At 47.6% G+C, this 24,003-nt stretch overlaps 1 protein-coding gene across 6 annotated transcripts in view; it reads left to right on the top strand.

Annotated features, from left to right (window-relative positions):
• The first annotated feature begins 21,848 nt into the window (after positions 1-21,848).
• SCML2 (Scm polycomb group protein like 2) overlaps positions 21,849-24,003 on the top strand; it is a 282,901-nt gene continuing 280,746 nt past the window's right edge. For all 6 annotated transcript variants that reach the window (XM_029603334.1, XM_029603332.1, XM_029603329.1 and 3 more), the window contains exons 1-2: positions 21,849-22,008; positions 22,099-22,228. The gene's annotated coding sequence lies outside the window, so the exon portion shown is untranslated. The remainder of the gene's footprint in view (positions 22,009-22,098; positions 22,229-24,003) is intronic.

The following is a 24,003-nucleotide window of genomic DNA, read 5'->3' as shown; positions in this document are numbered from 1 at the left end:
ATTTTTTTTTAATATTCTGTAAAATACTTTACAAGGATCACTCATAATAAGATTGTAAACTGCAATGTTTCAACAAATATTAAAAACAAATTAATCCAGCAGGCCCAGCACCACCAGGTGAGCAACCCATGCAACTGTATGGAGCAACACACCTGGGGGGAAAGGGTGAACAGCAGTGGAAGAAAGGGAGAAGCCCAGTGGGGCCAGCAGCAGAGCCCATCCTGCCAGCGGCCAAAGAAAAAAAGAGAGACACACTGGCAGGGCTGCCAGCAGAGCTCAACTTCCAGCAACTGAAGAAAGGAAATACAGAGAGGCCTGGCATGGGTGATAGAGGGTGTATATGTGTGAGAGAGAAAAAGAGAGGCATGTGCATCTCCACTAGTCCACAACTATCTTGGAGTGAAAAAAATCAAAGGTTTCTAGGTATGGAGATCAGGGAATCGTTCTATCCTTATTAGTTCTAATTACTGGGCATTATTTGAGGCGTCTGTTTTGAAATATTTTTTTGTTCTTTGAGAAATTTTTTAAAATTTGTGTATGAGTTTCCAATTACTGCATGCTCTATTCTTCAGCTGTTTTGAAATATTTATTCTTTTTATTAGTAGGTTTTACTGTTATGATTGTTTTATATTTCTTGATTGTATTGTTTGAATTTTTATGAGGAATGGTGATGTTTCTGTTTTTTTCATTGTTGCACTGCATACAGAGTCTGGCCTGTTGCAATTTCCAGTTCAGTTTTTGTCTCTATATTTCTATTCATACTTTATGGATTCTTTATTCTCTATTTGGTAAGGATCTATCATCATTCTCTGTATGTGTGATTAGGATAAGGTATTCTGCTAGCATGTAGTTTCTGTGTAGGGATCTACAGCAGCCTGTGATCCAAACTTTAAAAATTGACACCACCACCCCCAACCCATCTTTTCCCATCTGCAGGTCCAAAATGGGGCAGAAGTGATCCCTAGGCAGTCCTGCCCCTGTCAGTATGTGAAAATGGAACCTGCTGGACCTCTGGTTGGTGCTCTAGGGCCAGCTAATGCCTTTTTAACATATTTGTTACATTTGACGGTCTGCGGGCTGCCCCTGCAAACTGCCGCACTCACCTCCCTAGCCGGGCTGTCTTAACTGACTCTTGACGCAGGCTAACACTGCTGGCTCTCCATGTGGCAGGATGCTACGCTCCCATGTGGTGAGAAGCCACCACCTCTACATGCGGCAGGACGCTGCCGGCCTCATCCAGCCATGCTCCTCCTTAGGGGTGTGCCAGACCTCATTCCATTTAAAGGGCCTGCAGCGGGAAAAAGTGCGCAGCGCTTGCTGATGACATCACACGCCAAGCCCTATCAAGAGCTCTCTCTCTTCTTCCTTCACTGCCTCAGCAACAGCTCCAGCTACTCTTTAGTAATGCGTGTTGCTGTCAGATTTCCAGTCTTCATCCAGCCCGTCTTCAGTCTTTGTTCAGATTATCTTCTGCCTTCATCCCACTTGTTCTGGCCCTTGCCTGCCTGCCATACCTATCCGCCCCTCTTCTCCTCCTTTGGACGGATATCTAGTTTTGATCTTGGCCTGGAACCCAGATACGCCTGACTGCTGCCTGCGTCTGTCCACTGCCTGGACCCCAGATAAGCCCGACCAATGCCTGCCCACAAACCTAGCTAACTACGAACCATCTCTCCTGCCATCAGCAGACTCCACACCTAAGTCCTGCCGACCCCGGTACCGAAAGGCTCAACCCGAGGGAAACATGGGCCGAAACGGGCAAAGGTCTTGACCGGTCTCTGCTTCGCCTGGGTCCATCTGCCATTGGTGAGAACCTGCAGTGTGTGTCAACTTTGCTTCGGCCCAAGGTTCCACAGACACAACACTGGGAAACACTCCTGCCCTGTTTAGGCATTTTGGATCCACAGATGGGGCAAGATGGCTTCAGGGTGGGGGTATCAATTTTTAAAGTTTGGATCACCAGAATGAGATCGGCTTTTTTCAGCAAGGAAGAGGGGTTTGGGACACAGACTGACCAAGAATGTGTGAAACTGAGACAGATTGAGGGAGTGACAGAGTGGGAGAGAGAAAGGCAAAGACTGCTTCTATTGTATGTTGGCTATTAGAAAAACAATAAAATATATGTATTAAAAAAATATAGAGCAAGGAGGATGCAGCACAATAATTGTTTGTACGGCACAGCAAAAAAAGCTAGCTCCGGCCCACAGATTCAAATTTACAATTAATTTCCAAATTATGTTTTGGTATATAAAATCCAGCTTCAATATAAGAATACTACAACTGCAACTAATATTTTATATTAATCACAATGTTCTCCATCATTTAATCATCTCTCAGTTAGCTTCCACACAGAGATACTATGTATGTTACTGTAGAAATGCACTGTTAAACTCAAGTCTTCAGGCATTTACTTTTCAAATAAACTAGTCCTTCATTCTGAGCAATTATTATTGCTACATTCCAAAAATGCTAATCAATTTGCAAATTTAAATCAATTTTTGTAAGGACTAATGTACAGTGGTCATATTATGTTGGAAAGAAGGTTGCAGAGCTAAAAGTCACTTTAAATTAATCTTAGTCAGAAATGATCAAAACAAATTTAAGTATATATCCCAACATAAAACAGAACATTAACATGTTTGTGACCCACTTCATAAATCAGAATAAATATCTTTATATGAAATCCCAAAACAGCACTCCTTGGAAGCTTCATCCAAGCACTCCCCACTGCATACCTGCTTGTGGATGGACTGCTGTAAACCTGAATATATGGCTTATTAATAAATGTTTGGAAGAATGATTAATCTAACACAAAAGACAAAGCAGAAATCAAATGACTTCCACAGACACTTGTGGCATAGGTTATTTTTCTTGGATAATATTACTAACCAATTATAGACAGAGATATAATACATACAGAGACAATATATAGAGAGAGAAAGAAAAAGACATTAATACATGCACATCTGTTTTTCTCTGTCTCTCTCTCTCTATATATATCTTTATGTGTTTACAACATAATCAGTCACCACGTATGGAAAAATCTGCAACAAAGTGACAGTAATCTACCATTACCAATTTTATACTAGTGTCAACAAGTAAAAAACTGCAGTTACGGTATTAATCTGTTCTGGTATATTTATTTCTATCCACATTTTTAGTACTGTAACAAAATACTGCATTTTAGTGACCTGGCCCATAATCAGACCATAGTGAGTTCTGAATCATCTCCAAGTAAAATACTACTAATAATAATCTGCAATGCTCAGTTTACTGGAACTTTTAAGGAGCACTAAAAAAGCAAAGCACTCCTGGGGGCTAAGATCAAGTACCGTAGGCAAGAGGTTAACTCGCAGTGCAGCCTTGGCCATCTCGGTTCACATTCCTTTTTTGGCCACCCTCTGACGATGCAGGGATGTATTTGTATTTTCCTGTCAGGCAGCTGTTAAGGAGAAGCTGGGCACCGAGCTCGGGGCTGCCACAGGTTGGCCGGTTTGTGCCCGCCAGATGCGGGGGTGGAAGGGGAGGACCAGATACAGGCAGGCAGATAAGTGGCAGCCGGCCTCGGGGCCTAAGCCCCGGTGGTGCCAAGTCGTTGCAGCAGAGGCTGCTTGGGCGGCTCTCCTCACGCATTACCCGGCCGGGGGTGAGGAGTGGGAGGAGGAAGTGGCACGAGACAGCGCAGCCCCCGCTACTGTAAAAATAGGACAGCGCACGAGCGCAGAGTGCACGCAAAAAAAAAAAAAAATGACAAGGAGAGGATGCTGCAGATCAGGCAAGGGAGGGGGGGGGGCAACAGACGGAGCACCCCCTCCTAGCTCCCGTATCAAAACACCCAACTGGGCTGAGCATCCTGTTCGCCACTGATAGAGAACGGAAGATAAAGAGCAGCAGTTCCAAGGGCCTGCCTCGACCTGACAGCAAGAGGGCACTCACTCACCTGTCGGCTCCTCCGCGAGCTCTCCGCCTCCTCCTCCTCCTCTGCCGCTCGCCGCCGCTTGTTTTCTCCTAGGCTGCAGCAGCAGCAGCGATTCTGTAACCAAACCTCGTACCGCCTCCAGCTGACGCAGGCTCCTCCTCCTCCAGTCGCAGCCTACCCTGCTGGCCAGGCCTCCCACGGCAACCGGCCCGTGAAGGACAGCGCAAAGAACTAATCGGAGGCAGAGGGGAGGTCGGGAGTGGCCTGCTAATGGCTGAGATGGGCGGGAGGAGCTCGTGCGGGGCAGGTCGCTGACAGGGTTCCCGCCACCCGCGCGCCGAGGCTCGGTAGTCCGAGCAACAGAGGCAGCGTCGAAAGCAGAACAGCTGGAGAGGCGGGGGTAGAGGAGATGTTGTTAAGAGCTGGGTGCTGTCGCACGCCCCGGCTTCCTTCTCTCTCGCCTTCTTCAACACAGTAGTTGGAGTGCATATACATGCCATACTGTATATGTTATTTCCACTCCCACACACTACAGATATGGCCTCATGCATGATAAATGGCGGGTATATACATCCCATACTCCTGCACACATTCCCTATACTATATACGGTATACACTATACTTCCCCGACACAAATATGCCTTAACACTAACTGAAAAATAAGGGATAGTTTATTCATTGAAAATTATTTGAATTTAAAACAACGGGACATCTCTTAGAATACAAGACTGTTGGCAATACAAATCCCACATACACCCTACATGCTCTCACACGTTCATCTATCCAGTATCCCCCCCCCCCCCCAAAAAAAAAATTAAATATACAACCCACCTTTCCATCCATTTACATGTAAACACAAATGCACATTTTCCCCAAGACATACATTTAACACATAACATTCTCCTCCACACACATGCACTAATGCAAACTAGGTTGTTAAATCCTTTCTCATGTAGTGGATTGAGAAGGTGAGACCAGGTGGAGGGGTACATGTGTGTAAGTTTATTTAGAGCAACCAAAAAGGCTCCAGGGTTTTTTGATGAGAGGTTAAAATAGCTCCTGCTTTCTTTCCCCATTAGAGTTATTCCAAAAGGACTTTTTCCATTTTGTGTCTATGGAAAAAAAATATTGACTATTTTCTTAGTGTCCAGGCAGATGAATCCAAAACAAGTGTGTTTATGCACTCCTAGCAGCAGATGGAGACAGAGCAAGCTGATGTCACAGTACATATACCCCTGCAGTGTCCTCAGCCCACCAGTAGTCTCCGTCTCCAGCAGATGGTGGACGTGCATCTTTTTACTGGGGATTGCTTCTGTTTTAAGTAGGAGAATTAAGGACAGAAAATTACCACCCCGCTCTCCTGCGGTGATACCAATTGGTTCCTCCCCCAGTTGAGAATTCCTGAGGTGATTTCCGTAGTTCCTCAGAGGTGTAACTTGTCACGGTAGCTGGTTTTACCAGCGTGAACTTAGCTGCTTTTGCAGCTGAAAGACAGCGGGTAATGGAAGCCGAATATGGCGGTGACGATACATGCCCTCTCCCCCGCAGCTGGAAACCATCTCTGTGCTCAGACAGGTAAGGCTGAACTCTAGTAAGTTTTCTATATATGTACAGAGACTTAGCGGGAGTTTTTTTACTGTGCAGGGCTTCCTCCTGTCCGGTCTCCGAGCTTGGCGCACCATTCCAACGTTCATCCCATTCCGTGGGAGGTCAAGGGACGTGGGCAACCTGGTGGGTTGAGCAGCCTCTGTTGACTAGGCCCTACTGGTAGGCTTTTCGCTGTGCACAGTGTGGTAGCCCGCAACAGATTTTCGCATGTTTTCTGAGGTTGCCCTCTACCTGCTTGTTGGTCTGGTGTGTGCGTCTCGCTATGCATCTAGTTGTGCGCCCAGTTTTTGAACGCACAGTAAAGCCTTGAATTCTGAGAACCCACATTCAGCGCTGCCTAGTGGCTGCACGCTTACATCAGTACACAAGTGGCACTGTGTGCTTACATTTTTTGTGTGCTTTCGTTCTGGCTCCCTAGGTGAGCTCCTAGGTGTGCGCGCTTAAGTCTTGGATGCATAATTTTGGGCGCATAGTTGAGCACCTAGGTGTGTGTGTGCATCAGTGTTGGACACATAATTTTTGGGCGCCTAAGTTGGGAACCTATATATATATATATAAAGAACATAATATAGACGTGTATATATAGATATATATATATATATATATATATATAAAGAACATAATATAGATGTACTCCTCAGGCCATCACTCACCACATTGTCAGAAATAGTGTTGCCTGTGCCTAAGAAGCCTAAGCTCCTTTCTCTTTGCTCTGTTTGTCATATTCGGGCTTCTCAGCCAAGAGTGCCGTTGAATTGTGACAGCGCTTGTCTTCCTCTGATTTCACTAGCCTGCTTTTTCCCAGCCGGATCAGGGTCTGGGTAAAGATCTCTCAGGTGGGGTACCTGATTTTGGTTCTCCCCTAACTGGTTCGTAGGCAGAGGACGGTAGCTCAGTCAGTACTCCTCAGGTACCTCCTGGTCTGGAGGCTTCTACTTTTTCCTGGGTAGAATTTCTCTAGGGGTTCGTATTTCCTCAAATAATTCTACTTGAACTTACCACGCGTATTTCCTCAAATAATGCTACTTGAACTTACCACGGGATTTAGGGATAATTGTTGTAACCTTCTTTAATTATAATTATTTCCTGCTTGCCTAATTTGGAATTTTTGGATCTCCTATTTCCTTATAAATTGGATGTATAATCAGGAAAAATTTTCTTTATGTAAAAGTTAGTTTAAGGATGTTAGTAACTTGCTTGATTATGATTATACGAATTTTTGCATTGGCATGCATGTTGTTTGTTTGTTTTTTTGCTGTTTATGTAAGCTGAAAATGAATAAAGAATAAATGATAAAAAAAATAATTTCTCTAGGGGTTACAATCCTTTTTTCAGGCTTAGTCCTCGGCCCTGTCCAATGCTCTAGAGCAGAAACACAGGTAGAACCCTTGCCTGGACCTTCTGTTACATGCAGAGGTACCCACCGAGTGACAGCGGCTTCTCTTGCTGGGGATCCAGATGGCACAGATGACACCGCCGATCCTGCCTTTCTTAAAGATGGGGAAATTCCCCCCAGATTGGAACTGTATAGAACTATGCTGCAGTTCTTTCACAGGGATGAACTGCCAGCTCTGATTTCCCAGACATTGACCATGCTTGGAGTTCCTGGGGCAGATTCCGTTTCAGAGCCAAAGGGAAATCCTATTTTGGTCTCCTTGCGTAAAGCCTCTTGTCTTTCCCCTGTGCTGGAGAGCATTCAGGAACTGATTGATCTTGAATGGGGTACCCCAGAGGCTAATTTCAAAGGAGGTCAGTTACTGGAAGGCCTATACCCTCTGGATCCTGTGGTGAGGGACCGTTTATGCTTTCTGAAGGTGGATGTGCTGGTGTGTGCAGTCTCCAAATGGACCACTGGCCTGGTTAGTACTTGGTTGGTTGACCACCTAGGAATACCAGGTGCTAAGCAAGCGTTCGAAGCTGTGGCAATGACTTTGCAGATCACATCTTGTTGTTCCTTGGAAGCTCACTCTTGTTTGCTTCTCTCCCAGGAGGTTGATGACTCTGGGGTGAATCTCAGGTCACTTATGGAACTAGCTGCTGCCTTTTTGGCTGATGTGGACTGTGGTTTGGTCCGCACTTTGGCCAGAGGGGTGGCTCTGATTGTAGTGGCCAGGTACCAGTAATGGTTGAGAAATTGGTTGGCTGATGCAACCTCCAAGGCTAACCTCACCAAACTGCCCTTTAACGGTTCGCTTTTGTTGGCAACGAATTGGAGAAACTAGCTGGTAAGTGGGGCTAATCTCTGGTTCCTCATTTGTCGGACAATAAGAGACAAGCGCAGCACTCCCTTCTCATGAGAGGTCGTACTAGAGGATCCGGGGATTTTTGACCCTATGGAGGAGCGACCTTCCAGAGGACCCGACCCTTCAGTTGGTCTCAGTCCTTTCATCCTGTTGCGTTCGTGCATCTTCTCGCCCCTCGCTCCCCCTCTCTACCTTGGGAGCAACTCCCTTCAATTCTGACGGACAGATGCAGCCGCGGCTTCTCTCTGCCTCTTGGTCCCGGTGTCCACGGGCTGGCTTGATGCTACGGATCCGTCATGCTCCTGATGACGTAAGGGCGTGCACGCTCCAGACTTTATACCAGCAAGGGCGTGAATCTCGGGGGCGTCCCCCCGTAGTGACGTCATCCATTTCCACTTTAAAAGGTCTTTGTTTGCTAACCTCTAACAAGTTAGCAAGGAACTCCAATAGGACTTGCTTCGGCAGTCCACGATACTTGCAACAACGATCCGAGACAGCTAAGGGAATCCTTCTCCACTGCTCGGCCTTTTCAAACTTACCAGAAGTACCCGCTTCACGGGGGCTCCGCTCTCTCTTCTTGATTTCAGATTGCCAAGACGGAATTCGGTACTCTCTCCTTGACGGCCTGCGTCCCTGAATACTCAGAAGACTCCTCATTGCCTGAAAGCGATCGCAGACGTGAACACAGTGAGTTCTATTGTAGATAGAAATCGGTACTCACTCCACGAGGGCCTACATTCCTATAGCTCTGAAGACCCCCTTCCGTCCAAGACGTTATCGCAGGTAAAGAGATCGAGAGTTCTATTGGCAAGATTGCAGATAGGAACCGGTACTCACTCCACGAGGGCCCATGTTCCTAGAATCCTTTACAGACTCTCTTCTACTCTAGAAGCCATTTCTTATACAGCTATTGTGAGTTCTTATTACAGACTGTTTGTAGGAACCAGTGCTCACCTACGGCTCCTGTTCCTAAATATACTGAAGACTCTTTGTGGCATAGAGACCATTGCAGACATCTACTATTGTGAGTGTACCATCTTGTATCCAGTAAACCCTGTCTACTCACTACTTCTAGTCTCTCTCTACAGATCAGCGACCCAGAGATTATATTCCAGTATCAGAAGGACTTCAGCCCTGCCGAACACATCGAGTCACTACTGCCACCTCTGGTGGTCCAGCTTCCAGCCTAATAAAGAACTATTTGTGTTTATCTCATGTTCTCGCCTAGCCGGTGGTTCCTCTCAGGATCTCCTCCTGGAGGCGCTGTCATCTGCTATCGGCCCAGGGATTCACCATTTCCTCCAAGTGGTCATTCCTTACACTACTATCACTCTGTGGGAGCCAACCACTACCGACCGCTAACCCCGCTTACAGAAGTATTATATAGATAGCTACCTTCTCTTTCTTTGGGACTTGCCAGCAGCCTATATATAACAGATTGCTACTCCGTAGCGAAACCATGATAGATTGCTATCTCTGTAGCGAAGCACAATATACCTATTGTTAGCTCCTCTCCTCAGAAGAGTATCATTGAACAGATTGCCAACTCCTCTTCCCTGAGGAGTTGATCCATATCAGATTGCTATCTCCTTCCTTCAGGAGCATCTAACAGCAGTTCGCTACCAGATACTAACTTCGCCCTCTTGGGGTAAGCATTACAGATAGCTAACTCCTCCTCTCTGGAGGAGCAGATCATGAGAGATTGCTAACTCCTCCCCCTTTCAGGAGAAAAGCAGAATAGATTGCTAACTCCGCCCTCCTGGCAGGGTGAGCGATAACAGATTACTAACTCCTCCCCTCTGGAGGAGGAGAGCGTAATACATCCCCGACAACCCAGATGTAGCAAATCACCCTGACCGGATGGTATGCATCCCAGGGTTCTGAAGGAACTCAAAAATGAAATTTCAGATCCATTAGTTAAAATTTGTAACTTATCATTAAAATCATTCATTGTACCTGAAGACAGGAGGGTGGCCAATGTAACCTCAATATTTAAAAAGGGCTCCAGGGGCAATCCAGGAAATTATAGACCAGTGAGCCTTACTTCAGTGCCAGGAAAAATAGTGGAAACTGTTCTAAAGATCAAAATCATAGAGTATATAGAAAGACATGGTTTAATGGAACACAGTCAATATGGATGTACCCAAGGCAAGTCTTGCATCACAAATCTGCTTCATTTTTTTAAGGGGTTAATAAACATGTGGATAAAGGTGAGCCAGTAGATGTAGTGTATTTGAATTTTCAAAAGGCGTTTGACAAAGTCCCTCATGAGAAGCTTCTAAGGAAACTAAAAAGTCATGGGATAGGAGGCGGTGTCCTTTCGTGGATTACAAACTGGTTGAAAGACAGGAAACAGAGAGTAGGATTAAATAGTCAATTTTCTCAGTGGAAAAAGGTGAACAGTGTAGTGCCTCAGGGACCTGTACTTGGACTAGTGCTTTTCAGTATATTTATAAATGATCTGGAAAGGAATATGACGAGTGAGGTAATCAAATTTGCAGATGATACAAAATTATTCAGAATAGTTAAATCACAAGCAGATTGTGATAAATTGTAGGAGGACCTTGCAAGACTGGAAGATTGGGCATCCAATTGACAGTTGAAATTTAATGTGGACAAGTGCAAGGTGAAGCATATAGGGAAAAATAATCCATGCTATAGTTACACGATGTTAGGTTCCATATTAGGAGCTACCACCCAGGAAAAAGATCTGGGCGTCATAGTGGATAATACATTGAAATCGTCAGTTCAGTTTGCTGCAGCAGTCAAAAAAGCAAACAGAATGTTAGAAATTATTAGGAAGGGAATGGTGAATAAAACGGAAAACATCATAATGCCTCTCTATCGTTCCATGGTGAGACCGCACCTTGAGTACTGTGTACAATTCTGGTTGCCACATATCAAAAAAGATATAGTTGCGATGGAGAAGATACAGAAAAGGGCGACCAAAATGATAAAGGGGATGGAACAGCTCCCCTATGAGGAAAGGCTAAAGAGGTTAGGGCTGTTCAGCTTAGAGAAGAGATGGCTGAGGGGGGAAATGACAGAGGTCTTTAAAATCATGAGAGGTCTAGAACGGATAAATGTGAATCGGTTATTTACTCTTTCAGATAATAGAAGGACTAGGGGGCACTCCATGAAGTTAGCAAGTAGCACATTTAAAACTAATCAGAGAAAATTCTTTTTCACTCAACGCACAATTAAGCTCTGGAATTTGTTGCCAGAGGATGTGGTTAGTGCAGTTAGTGTAGGTGGGCTTAAAAATGGTTTGGATACGTTCATGGTGGAGAAGTCCATTAACTGCTATTAATCAAGTTGTCTCAGGGAATAACCACTGCTATTACTGGCATCAGTAGCATGGGATCTACTTAGTGTTTGGGTACTTGCCAGGTACTTGTAGCCTGGATGGGCCACTGTTGGAAACAGGATGCTGGGTTTGATGGACTGGGTCTGGCCCAGTATGACAATTTCTTATGTTCTTATGAGGCGCAGGCTCGGGTGGCGGACCCTCCCATCCCTCCCAATAAAGGTTTGCCAACCCACACCCGGGAACAAGAGATAGATGGTCACTTCTCTCTCTTTTAACAGAGGTGGGTCAAGATCATATCCGATCAATGGGTCATTGAGGTAATAAGTGAATGATATGCAATGGAGTTTTGTAGTATTCCTCGGGACGTATTCATGGTGTCTCCCTGCCACTCCCCACAGAAGAAGCAGGCAGTGGAGGTTATATTGGCAAGGCTCCTCAATCTGAGGGCTGTGGTTCTGGTGCCCATGTCTCAAGAAAAACGGGGCGATATTCCATTTCCTGGCGTGTAGCCAGATGGACTCAGAACGAATGGGTATAGTATGCTAGTGCTAGCAGTTGGAGACGGATCTGACGTCAGCACGGGTATATATACCCCCACAGGAAGCATAGCAACTCAGTAATTTCCGTCTCCAAAGCAGTTTGGAGAGCCTGCACGCTCGCTGAGCGTGTTTCCAATCTACTTTCTATTTTCTACTTTCTTCTTACTAAACTTCTACAGCAACATCGAGCCCCGCACTCCTGCGGTGATACCCTTGGGGTCCCTCCCCCAGTTGAGTTTCCCGGGGTGGTTTCCGTGATCCCCCGGAGGTTTAAGACCTCGGTCCAGTGGCCGACTCGCGGCAGGGACGTAGCCCCCGGGCGAGGCTCGGGCGTGGCGAGAGAGGCGCCTCGGTCCCGGCGTGGACGAGGCAGCGGGTGCATTTCCTCAAACGCGGCGGTGAAGGTACTTGCCCTCTCCCCCCGCAGCCGGAGACCGCCCGGGTTCCAGCCGGGAAGCGCCGAGGATCAGGTAAGGCGTACATCTCTTACTTTTTGGTCTCCGAGGAACGAGGATTGGCGGCATGGCCTGTAGGCGGCACGCCGTGGAGGGCGCCATTTTGTTGGCCTTGTTCAGGTATTGTGCGCCCATGATAGGCACCTGTCTATGACTGCATATTATATGTCATTGTGCGTATATTGCTAACCGCATATTGCTGAGAGCATATTGGATATCAGTGAGCGTATATTACTGCCGCATATTATTGAGCGCCTGTTGTATTAAGTGTACATTGCTGCCGCGTATTATTAAGCGCCTGTTGTATTAAGCGTACATTGCTGCCGCATATTAATAAGCGCCTGTTGTATTAAGCGTACATTGCTGCCGCATATTATTGTATTAAGCGCCCTTTTGCTGCCGCATATTATTCAGCGCATATTGTATTGGGCGTATATTCCTCGATGGAACAGAACGCCTCAACGTCTTCAGCGGCGGCGCCTCCTGATTCCGGCATTAAAGCCCTCGGCCTCTGCTCAGCATGCCAGCTTAGAGCCACGCACAGTGAAGAGCCAGACTCCCTTTGTGCCCAATGTGAGGAGGCCGTGGGAGCCTCGGGCCAGGACTAGTCTCAGCCACGGTTTGCTGACAGTTCCCCAGGGGCTACCCCGGATTTAGCGGGCAGTCTCGACCAACCTGGGATCCCGGGGGACCTGGTACCCCGGCGATTAGAGACCGCTTCCATTTCCTGGGTGGATCTCTTTAAGGGAATTCATACTTTTGTCCAGATGCAAACAGCTTCCCGTCCAGGCCCTGCCATTCCTGCTGTTCCTGCTGCTGTTGCTGCTGCGGTTGCAGCTCCAGCGGATCCTGTCCCTGGACCTTCACGCCCTTATCGTGGGCAGGACCTCCCGCCTCCGGACAGTCCGGTTCAGACGGACCCTGATGTTTCACCGGACGAGTCCAAACTCCCGGACGAGGGGGAACTTCCCTCCGGGATTGAGCCATACAGAACCATGAGGCGGTTCTTCCCTAAAGAGGATCTCTCCGACCTGGTATCTCAGTGCCTGGCGGAGTTGGATATTACAGGTCCCAGCGCTACGGTACCCTCTGCGCAGAACCCCTTGCTGGAAGGTCTTCGTCCTACAGCCCACCATTTTCCATTCTTGCAAGCGGCACAAAAACTGATAGATTTGGAATGGGCTGCACCAGCGGCCTCATTCAAAGGGGGTCGGGCCCTGATGGGCATGTACCCCCTGGCACTGGCTATTCAGGAACTGCTGGCGTGCCCTCAGGTGGACGCCTTGATTAGCGCTGTGGTCAAGCGCACTACCATTCCAGTTGAGGGGGGGGGGGGGCGGCCCTCAAGGAGCCTCATGACCGGCGACTGGACGCCATTCTGAAACAGACCTTTGAGGTGGCAGCTCTATCTTTGCGGATCGCAACCTGCTGCACAGTGGTGACGCGTTCCTGTTTGTCACAGGTCAGGAACAATGCTCCAGCAGCAGACATGGAGTCAGCTCTCTCATTCCTCACGGATGCTGCATCTGACCTAGTCCGTACAACAGCCAAGGGGATCTCATCCTCCGTAGCCACCAGGAGGCAGCTCTGGATCCAGAATTGGTCAGCCGATGCTCCTTCAAAGACACGCCTCACCAGAATGCCCTTTAAGGGCTCTTTTCTGTTTGGCAGTGACCTTGATAGACTGGCCAGCACATGGGGCGCCTCTCCAGTACCTCGACTACCGGAAGATCGGTTCAGAAGGAACCAGCGCGCCTTTCCAAGGCCCTCCAGGGGTAGAAGCTCCCAGCGCTTCATTCCCTATAGGAGTCGCTACCAGGCACCTCGTCCTCAGGCCAGGAACCAGTCCTTTCGGACCAAGCAGCGCAAGAGGGGAGCCGGCTCGGGTTCAGGTCCCGGCCGTGCCTCACAATGAGAATCCGCCGATCCGTCTGGGGGACGGAGACATAGGGGGCAGGTTAACCCTCTTCTACCCCAGATGGGTCGAGATTACGTTGGACCAGTGGGTCCTCGCTATCATCCGGGAGGGGTATTATCTGGACTTTCATCATCTCCCTCCGGACAGGTTTGTGGAATCTTCATGTCCCATACACAAGAAGGCAGCATTGGAAGCTACCTTGGCGAGGCTCCTGTCCTTGAAAGCCATCATCCCAGTACCTGCCTGGGAAATGAATTCTGGACACTATTCCATTTATTTCATGGTACCCAAGAAAGAGGGCACTTTCCGGCCCGTGTTGGACCTCAAGTCAGTCAATCGCTACTTAAGGGTCCCGAGGTTTCGCATGGAAACTCTGCGCTCAGTCAAGAACGCAGTACAGCCAGGAGAATTCCTCACGGCCTTAGACTTGTCAGAAGCCTACCTGCATATCCCGATCCATCTGGATCATCAGCGCTACCTATGCTTCAAGGTTCTGGGACGCCACTTCCAATTCCGGGCTCTGCCCTTCGGGTTAGCCACGTCGCCGCGGACCTTCACCAAGGTGGTCGTAGTGGTAGCAGCAGCGCTCAGACGGGAAGGAATCCTCGTCCATCCCTACCTGGACGATTGGCTGATCAGAGCGAAATCACGGGAGGAGAGCCATCGGGTAACCAACAGAGTGATCGCCCTTCTGGAAAGCCTGGGATGGGTAGTCAACCTCAACAAGAGTTGCCTACAGCCTTCCCAATCACTGGAATACCTGGGAGTACAGTTCGACACCCAGGCAGACAGAGTCAGTCTCACTACTAAGAGAAGGTTAAAACTTCAGACGCGTCTCTGATCCTTGATGGGAGCCAGCCGGCCCATAGCTTGGGATTACCTGCAGGTTCTCGGCCTCATGGCCTCCACCCTGGAAGTGGTGCCCTGGGCAAGGGCCCATATGAGACCTCTTCAACACTCCCTGCTCTCTCGCTGGAGCCCCCGTTTCCGGAATTATTCCACGCACCTGCCTCTGCCGGCCAGAGTGCGGACCCAGTTACGGTGGTGGTTGCAGTCCAACCACACGAGCAGGGGGTCGAAGATGTCCTCCCCCACGTGGACTCTGCTCACCACAGATGCCAGCCTGAGCGGCTGGGGAGCACACTGCGAAGAACTCACCGCGCAAGGGCGGTGCAACAGAGAAGAATCAGGGTGGAACATCAACCCTCTAGAGGCACGAGCAGTCCGGCTAGCCTGCCTGCAATTAGCTCACAGACTGAGGAACAGAGCAGTCAGAGTGATGTCCGACAACGCCACCACGGTGGCATACATCAACCGCCAGGGCGGAACCAGAAGCCGACAGGTCTCTCTAGAGATAGCCCCGCTGATGTCTTGGGCAGAGGCGAATCTTCAGGACATCTCCGCCGTCCACATTGCTGGGAAGGACAACACCACGGCAGACTTCCTCAGCAGAGAAAGCCTAAATCCGGGAGAGTGGCAGCTGTCACCCACAGCCTTCCAGATGATTGTGGATCACTGGGGGATTCCGGACATGGACTTACTGGCGGACAAGTCCAATGCTCAAGTACCCAGATACTTCAGCCGCAAACGTGATCCGTTCTCACACGGAATCGATGCCCTGGTTCAGCCATGACCTCCAGGGACTCTGCTATACGCCTTTCCTCCGTGGCCTCTGCTGGGCGCCATCATTCACAAAATTCAGAAGCACCGGGGCCTAGTTCTTCTAGTGGCACCAGACTGGCCAAGAAGACCCTGGTACGCGGACATGAGAAGACTGCTGGCAGGGGAGCCTCTTCCCCTGCCTCCTCTCCGGGACCTTCTACGTCAAGGTCCCATCCTCCACGAGGATCCAGCTCAATTCTCTCTTACGGTCTGGCCATTGAGAGGGCTAGACTGAAGAAAAGAGGTTACTCGGAGTCCGTGATAGATACACTCCTCCGAGCTCGCAAGTTTTCCACATCCCTCACCTACGTAAGGATCTGGAGAGTATTTGAAGCTTGGTGCGACACTCATGGCACCAACCCACATGCGACCACAATTCCGATGGTTTTAGATTTCCTGCAGGATGGGCTTCAGAAGGGTCTCTCCCTCAGCTCTATCAAGGTTCAGGTGGCTGCGCTGTCTTGCTATGGTCCCAGGAGGGTCGGCAAGACCATTGCCAAGCACCCAGATGTTTCTCGCTTCCTGAAAGGAGTCAAGCATATTCGTCCGCCACTGAAGTGGCCTGCGCCCTTATGGAACCTCAACCTTGTTTTGGATTTCCTCGCGGGATCCACCTTCAGACCCCTTCGGGGCCTGTCTCTCCGTTCTCTAACCTTGAAGATGGTGTTCTTATTGGCGGTGTGTTCAGCACGCCGCATCTCAGAGCTACAAGCACTATCCTGCCGTGATCCCTTTCTCAGAATCACTCCGGAGGCTATCCATCTTCGCACGGTTCCCTCCTTTCTACCTAAAGTGGTCTCACAATTTCACCTTAACCAAACCATATCCTTGCCTACCACGGCGGGTTTGAAGAAATCTGAAGAAGGGCGTTTATTACGCCATCTCGATATCGGCAGATTGCTGCCCAGATATCTGGAATTGACACAAGAAGTACGAAAGACAGACCATCTGTTCGTCCTGCACAGCGGAAAGAAACAAGGCGAAGCGGCCTCTTGGCCCACCATCGCCCGCTGGATTACAGAAGTTATCCGAGCAGCTTACGTAGAGGCCGGGAAGTCTCCGCCTCTACAGGTCAAGGCTCATTCTACCAGAGCACAAGCGGCATCTTGGGCAGAATCCAGGATGCTGTCGCCTGCAGAAATATGTAAAGCAGCGACATGGTCCTCCCTCCATACCTTTTCCAGGTTCTACCGTCTGGATGTCCGGGCCAGGGAGGACACAGCATTTGTAAGGGCAGTCCTACACGGTCCTCAGGCAGCCTCCCACCCAGGCTGGGAGTAAAGCTTTTTTACATCCCATTCGTTCTGAGTCCATCTGGCTACACGCCAGGAAATGTTGAGATTACTTACCTGATAATCTCCTTTTCCTTAGTGTAGACAGATGGACTCAGCATCCCGCCCAGCTGCCAGTGTACATGGGTTTCACCGATTCAAGGTAAGGCATGTCATTTGTTTACATAAGAGCGTCCCCTTTTGCCAGGTGTCGACGCCTTCCGGTTGGGAATGCTGGTGGTCTCCAGCTACTATCAATCGGTCAGGGGAATCCTGTTTCACTATTTCACTGAGCGTCAGTACACACATCCATAACAGCTTTTGCAAGGAAGATTACCGAGTTGCTACGCTTCCTGTGGGGGTATATATACCCGTGCTGACGTCAGATCCGTCTCCAACTACTAGCACGAGCATACCATACCCATTCGTTCTGAGTCCATCTGTCTACACTAAGGAAAAGGAGATTATCAGGTAAGTAATCTCAACATTTATTTCATTGTGCCGAAGAAGGAGGGCTTCTTTCGCCCCATACTGGACCTCAAAGGTGTAAACCTTCATCTGCGAGTGAAGCATTTTTGCATGGAAACATTACATTCACTGATAATGGCTATGCAGTGGGGGTAATTTCTGACCTCGCTGGATCTGTCTGAGGCGTATGTCCAAATTCCCATCTGACTAGAGCATCAACACTTGCTACGGTTTGCAGTTCTGGGGTGCTACTTCCAGTTTCAGGTGCTGCCCTTTGGTCTGGCCACCGCTCCCTGAACCTTTTCCAAGTTCATGGTGGTAGTTGCGGCAGCGTTAAGGATGGAATCCTAGTACACCCGTATTTAGATGACTGGCTGAATCACGCCAAGCCGCTGGAGGAGAGCCACCTGATAACTCTCAAGGTGATTTCCCTGTTGCAGAAGCACTGTTAGGTGGTGAACTTAGCCAAGAGCAGTGTTAAACCTACCCAGTCGCTGGAATACCTGGGTGTTTGGTTCGACACAAAGCTGGGCAAGGTGTTCCTGCTGGAAGCTTGAATTCAGAAGTTGGTATCTCAACTCCATCTGTTGTTGATCACTCTGCGTCCGACTGTATGGTCTTATCTGCAGATTCTTGGCTTAATGGCAGTGATCCTGGAGGTGGTATCGTGGGCAAGGGCGCAAATGCATCCTCTTCAGCGCTCCCTGCTATCTCGCTGGAATCAATACAAAACACAAAAATTCAGCTGAAACGGAACTCCGTTTCAGCTGAATTTTTGTGTTTTGTATTGATTCTAGTTTTCAGCTGACATCACGAGTATTTTCTAATCTCGCTGGAATCTGTACTCTCAGGACTATTCGATTTGGCTTCACCTGCCGATGGAGGTCTCCTCCCAATTGCAGTCGTGGCTGCAAGCAGATCATCTTTGAAAGGGAGTTTCCGTGTCTCCACTGGACTGGCTGGTGCTGACAACAGATGCAAGTCTCCTTAATTGGGGAGCTCACTGTCAGGAGCTGATAGCACAAGGGCGCTGGAGTGCAGAAGAGTCTCTCTGGAACATCAATCGGCTGGAAGCCAGGACCATCCAATTAGCATGTTTGCAGTTCAGCGACAGGCTGCGAGTTCGATCAGTTAACATAATGTTAGACAATGCAACAACCATGGCTTACTTCAATCGGCAGGGCAGTACCAAAAGCCAGCAGGTGTCGCTGGAAATAGATTCAACTCATGGAATAGGCAGAGGTGCATCTCCAGATGATACCACACATTGATCCCCTTTTTCGAATTCTTGATGGAAACACCTGAAGGCAGCCATGACATCATCACGTTTCTTGTGAGCAACCTATAAAACTAGTTCTTGAACACACACGCACTCTGCCTATTGACTAAGAATCTCCTGATTGAACGCCTGAACAGACAAAAAACCGTAAGTGACTTAAATTCTCAAACGGATGTTGAAGTAGCAAGTATAACACAAGTTTACTTTGAACTTAGAATGCTTCAATCATAAATTAATAAAAAATTAATCAGAAAATCTTTAAATGTCTTTTATTTAAGATGTAATCCTTTAAGACGCGATACTGCCCTGACGCAGCATTTCCCGCAAAACGTACGTCAGCATTTCAAGCGTCTTCCGATACAACCTGGATTAACCATCAAGATAAGCTAAGTGATCTGTACCACAAGCAGCTTTTACAGAGCCATACTGGCAAAAAGTCGTGAAATGCCAGCATTACAGTATCACTTCATTATATTGTTATAAGAACTGCAAAGTGATATAGAGTGTTCTTCGGCACAATTGTCAAGTTAAGCCAAGTGATTTGTATCACAAACAGCTTCTATAGAGCCATAAATCTTGGCAACAAGCTAAGATTTGCCAGCATTATAGTATCATAGAATTACATTGCCATAAGAACTGTAAGGTGACACAGAGTGAAGAAGACCTAATTTAGCTTAACAATTTTTTAAGTGCTGCTACAAGTGTTTTGAATCGTTTCACTAGCAGCACCATAAACTATATCATTTTGATCTAGAACAGTGGTTCTCAACCTTTTTTCTGTCGGGACACACCTGACAGATGGTTCTCACATGCGTGACACATTGACCCATGATCATCACGGGGCTAGATGTAAAAGTACAGTTTGCATCCACGGGAACCCCCCTGACCCACAATAATGGATGTAAAGCAGAATTATGACATTCCCCATACAACTCACCCTACAAAAAAGATATTCTGGTTCTGGTGTCATCTCAGTAACAGCAACTCAAACTCCTTCTACTTCCAGGCTCAATAGCCCTACTTATGAAAAGACAGCAGTTTACACCAATGCATGTCCTCTTGAGAAAACACAACAAATAAGACTGATACAAACGCTTACATGCTAATAAAATATCTCGGTAACAGACACAAAACCGACCTAACATACTCCCAGGATCTGTAGTAATGCACATAAACTAATCCGCACACAGTTACACCTGTATTATGGAATACACTCAAACAGGAGCAACCCTATCTATGAAAAAGCAACACTACAAATATTAAATCAGGCCCTAAAAACCAATACACCTCTTATTAGGAAAACAGAATAAGCCAAACAGCTACAGATCCCCACACAGAAATAATTGTAAAACTATACTAATAAGCAGAATAAATGTTTCAAAACAGCTATGAACAGAATAACATTCAACAATTAAAAACTCATAAAAACTATTACAAACACTCCAAACACCAATAAAATATTTCAAAAAAGCAGACACATCACATAATATTAAATAATCAAAATGGCTGTCAATCAAGAAAAATAAACTTAAAAAGCCACCTTTACTTACCCCCTCCAGCAGCTCTCCTACTCCTCTTCCACGCAGGCCGTAGCACACAGCAGAAGCAGCAGTAGAGGCTAAGCTCTATACTCATGGTCCTCTTCCTTAGGGCCCATGTCTCTCACACACACACCATACCAGTCATGCCCCCATGACCAGTTTCTGTCTCTCACACACCAATCATCTAAACAGTCTTTGACACACTCACCAGTCACCTTCCTGAACAGTTTCTCTCATGCCATACACACACAGGCTTCCCACTCCCATGTTCTACTTACATATATATGGGCTTTTCAGTCTCATAATCACTTTCTCTGTCTCACACACACTCACCAGTCTCTCACTCCCATGCTTGTTCTCTCCACATACACAGGCTTCTCATTCCCATAATCACTTTCTTTCTCTCTCACACACACACTCAAAAACACATACCAGTCACCTGATCTCTCTCATGCATACTCACACACACACACACACACACACACACACACACACACACACAAAGGCTTCCCACTCCCATGTTCTCTTTCAGATATACAGACTTCTCACTCCCATGCTGTGTCTCACACACACCCAGGTTTCTCACTCCCATGCTCACTCTTCACATGCACAGGTATCTCATTCCCATAATCACTTTCTCTCTCTCTCACACACACACACACACATGTACACATATACACACAAACCACACCAGTCACCTGATCTTTCTCATGCATACACACACAGGCTTCCCACTTCCATGTTCTGTCTTACATATACAGGTTTCTCCCTCCCATGCTGTGTCTCACACACACCCAGATTTCTCACTCCCATGCTCACTCTCTTCACATGCACAGGCTTCTCATTCCCATAATCACTTTCTCTCTGTTACACACACACCAGTCTCTCATTTCCATGCTCGCTCTCCAGGTTCACAGGCTTCTCATTCCATGAATCACACTCTTTCTCTCACATTCACACACACCAGTCTCTTTCTCTCACACACACTGTCACCTTACCAACCAGTCTCTCTCTCATGCATGCGCGCGCACACACACACACAGGCTTCTCACTCCCATGCTTTCTTTCACACACAGACACACACCCCACAACACCAGGCTTCTTATGCCCATGCTTTCTCACATACCCAAATTTCTCACTTTCATGCTTTTTCTCTCCCTCACACACACACACATCAGTCACCTCCCTGACTAATGTCTCGCACTCTCACATACACATCAGTCATCTCCCTGAGCAATCACTTTCACTGTCTCTCACATATACCCACACATCAGCTCTCTGACCAGTTTCTCTCAATCACACACATGCTCTCAATCAAATAAATTCTCTCACTTACACACAGGCTGGCTGCTTCTCTCTCTCTCTCACTCACTTCCTCTCCCGCCCCTCCCCGAGCACAAATGGTAACTGCAGCAGCCTCCTCCTCCAGCCCCCGCAGGCCAAGAAAGAAGAATCTTATCGGCGGCGGGAGGCTCATGCTGCTCTCTCCTTTCCGGCTGCTTCAATTGCTCGGGGGCCGATGCTGCTGCTGCTGCCGCCGCCGCCGCTGCTACTTTTCCACGCGGCACGGGCCGGCTCTTTCTCCTTCCCGCGCACCGCTATCACTTCCTGTTCCGGGTCACGGAGGGGGGCGGGGGCGCGGGAAGAAGAAAAGACCAGTCACGGGTGCCAGAGCTTCTTCCAGCGCCGCTGCCGTTCCCGCTGTGCTTGAGGCGGCAACGGCAGCAGGGAAAGAAGAGCAGCGGGAGAGACCGGGAGCACGCGACACACCGGTTGAGAAGCGCTGGTTTAGAAGGTAACTTTAATCGACTAAAATGTAAATAGTTATCCGTTTAAATACTAAGGGGAGGTGAGAGCAGCAGCAAATGCGTTTGTTTTTTTTCAGCGACCCTTGCACAGGAAGGCAGTTTAATGTCAAATGGTCCTGGATGGAGACTTGGAATACATGAACTGGAAGGGCAGATGTCCTCCTGGACCCAACTCATTCCTGCCTATCTCTGAAGCATCTCATCCAGGTTTGGTTATATGGTTAAGTAGAGATTGAACAGTAAGACTTGCCTAGCCATTTAACCCAGGGATGTCAAACTGAAATCCTGAAGGGATCAGTTCTGTTGTCAGAGTATTCCTAATGAATATGCATAAGATATATTGGCATAAAATGGAGTCAGTGTATGTAAATCTCTTGCATATTCATTAAGAATATCCTGAAAACCAGACTGATTTGCAATTCTTAGGGAGTGCAGTTTGACAACTCTAGGTCAGCCATTATAATATTTAATGTTCCTAGCTCTGAGGTGCTCTGATGTCGCATGGTCAACATGTAGGTCTGGAAAAACCCTCGTCACCTAGTATTTGCATCCAGGTCTAGGAGGGAAAACTGTCATGGGTTGTTGGAGCGGAGCTACCCCTGACAAGGCTGTGCTCTTACCACTGGCTACCAAAGAAGAGGCTGGAGAGAATGGGAAGGGTAAAGTGAGTTAAAAACAAAAAAGCAAAACAGAACTTTTTCCACTCCTGAGCAGATGGATGCATTTTCTGGGTTCTTGGAGGGGAAAGAGCAGTCATGGCAAACAGAAGGTAAAAGACCCCGGAGGAGAGAAAATATAGGTCGGTCTGGAGAGCTCTTTCCAGAACTTGGTAAGGGAGCTCTCAGCTTTTTCAGTAGCAAGTTCCATATTGTTACATGCGTTACCTCAGGAATTAAGGGCAGTTTCAGATTTTACTGATTTTAGGAAGAAGTTAATGTACATATTTAAACAAGCTTACACAATTCCAACAGGCGGATGCAATACCATGCACTTGCCGCAGTTCACGGCTCAATGCAATAGACGTGCGTTTTTGGATGCGTATCCATAACCCCAGTTCAACTGAGCGCATAGTGGTCATAACTTGTAAATTCATGTTGATGAGGCTATTGGCTGTTTCCCCCGATGCGCAAAAAAAAAAAATGTGCCTGACCACATTTTTACCCTCAAATTAGTGCCTGCCCCAGAGCAGGTGTTAATTCTTGAGGAGCCCAAAAGGTTTACAGAAAAGCAGAAAATACTGCTTTTCTGTAGTTCCTCTGGATTTAATTTTGTGGCAGTATTAAGTTGGAGGAACCGAAAAAGGTGAACCCTAAATTTAAAAATAAAAAGAGAAGTCAGGTTAGGAAGAGGGGGGACGCTCAATTAACAGCCACTTCTCCTAGTCACCCGATGCCAAGGAGGTGCTAGGGATGCAAAATTTCCCCTAGCACCTCCTTTTTACCGTGGCAGACTATGTAAATATTAAATTGGGTGCCCGGGAGAGTGGATTGGCACATGTTAAGAGAATGGGCACTCGATCATGAGTGCCAGTTTAACATGAGCTAATATTGCATCGGCCTGTATGAGAGTACAAATGGGAGCTTATTTTATTTCAAAATTAAACATGATTTTATTTTTATGTCTTTTGTTAAGTGTTTTGTAAAGTTCTCACAGGACAAGCAGGATGGTAGTCCTCACATATGGGTGACATCATTAGGATGGAGCCCAATCATGGAAAACTTCTGTCAAAGTTTCCAGAACTTTGACAGGGCCCCTACTGGGCATGCCCAGCATGGCACTAACCCTGCAGCCAGCAGGGGTCCCCCTTCAGTCTTCTTTTTTCCGTGCAGCAGTAGCCTCGCGGTAAAGGAGCCTTGAAGAGATTCCTGACAGGAATTTTCCTCATGGAATTACTAAAAGTTAATTTGCCCCACAGGGGTCCCTCCTCTAACTTTTTTCAGACCGCGGTACTCCGGTAAGTTTTTACCCGTTTTCCGTCAATT

This window comes from Rhinatrema bivittatum, chromosome 5 (genome assembly GCF_901001135.1).
Source record: "Rhinatrema bivittatum chromosome 5, aRhiBiv1.1, whole genome shotgun sequence".
NCBI lineage: Eukaryota > Metazoa > Chordata > Amphibia > Gymnophiona > Rhinatrematidae > Rhinatrema > Rhinatrema bivittatum.
Note: the sequence above shows the minus strand (reverse complement) of the source record. Positions and strands in the feature narration are given on the sequence as shown.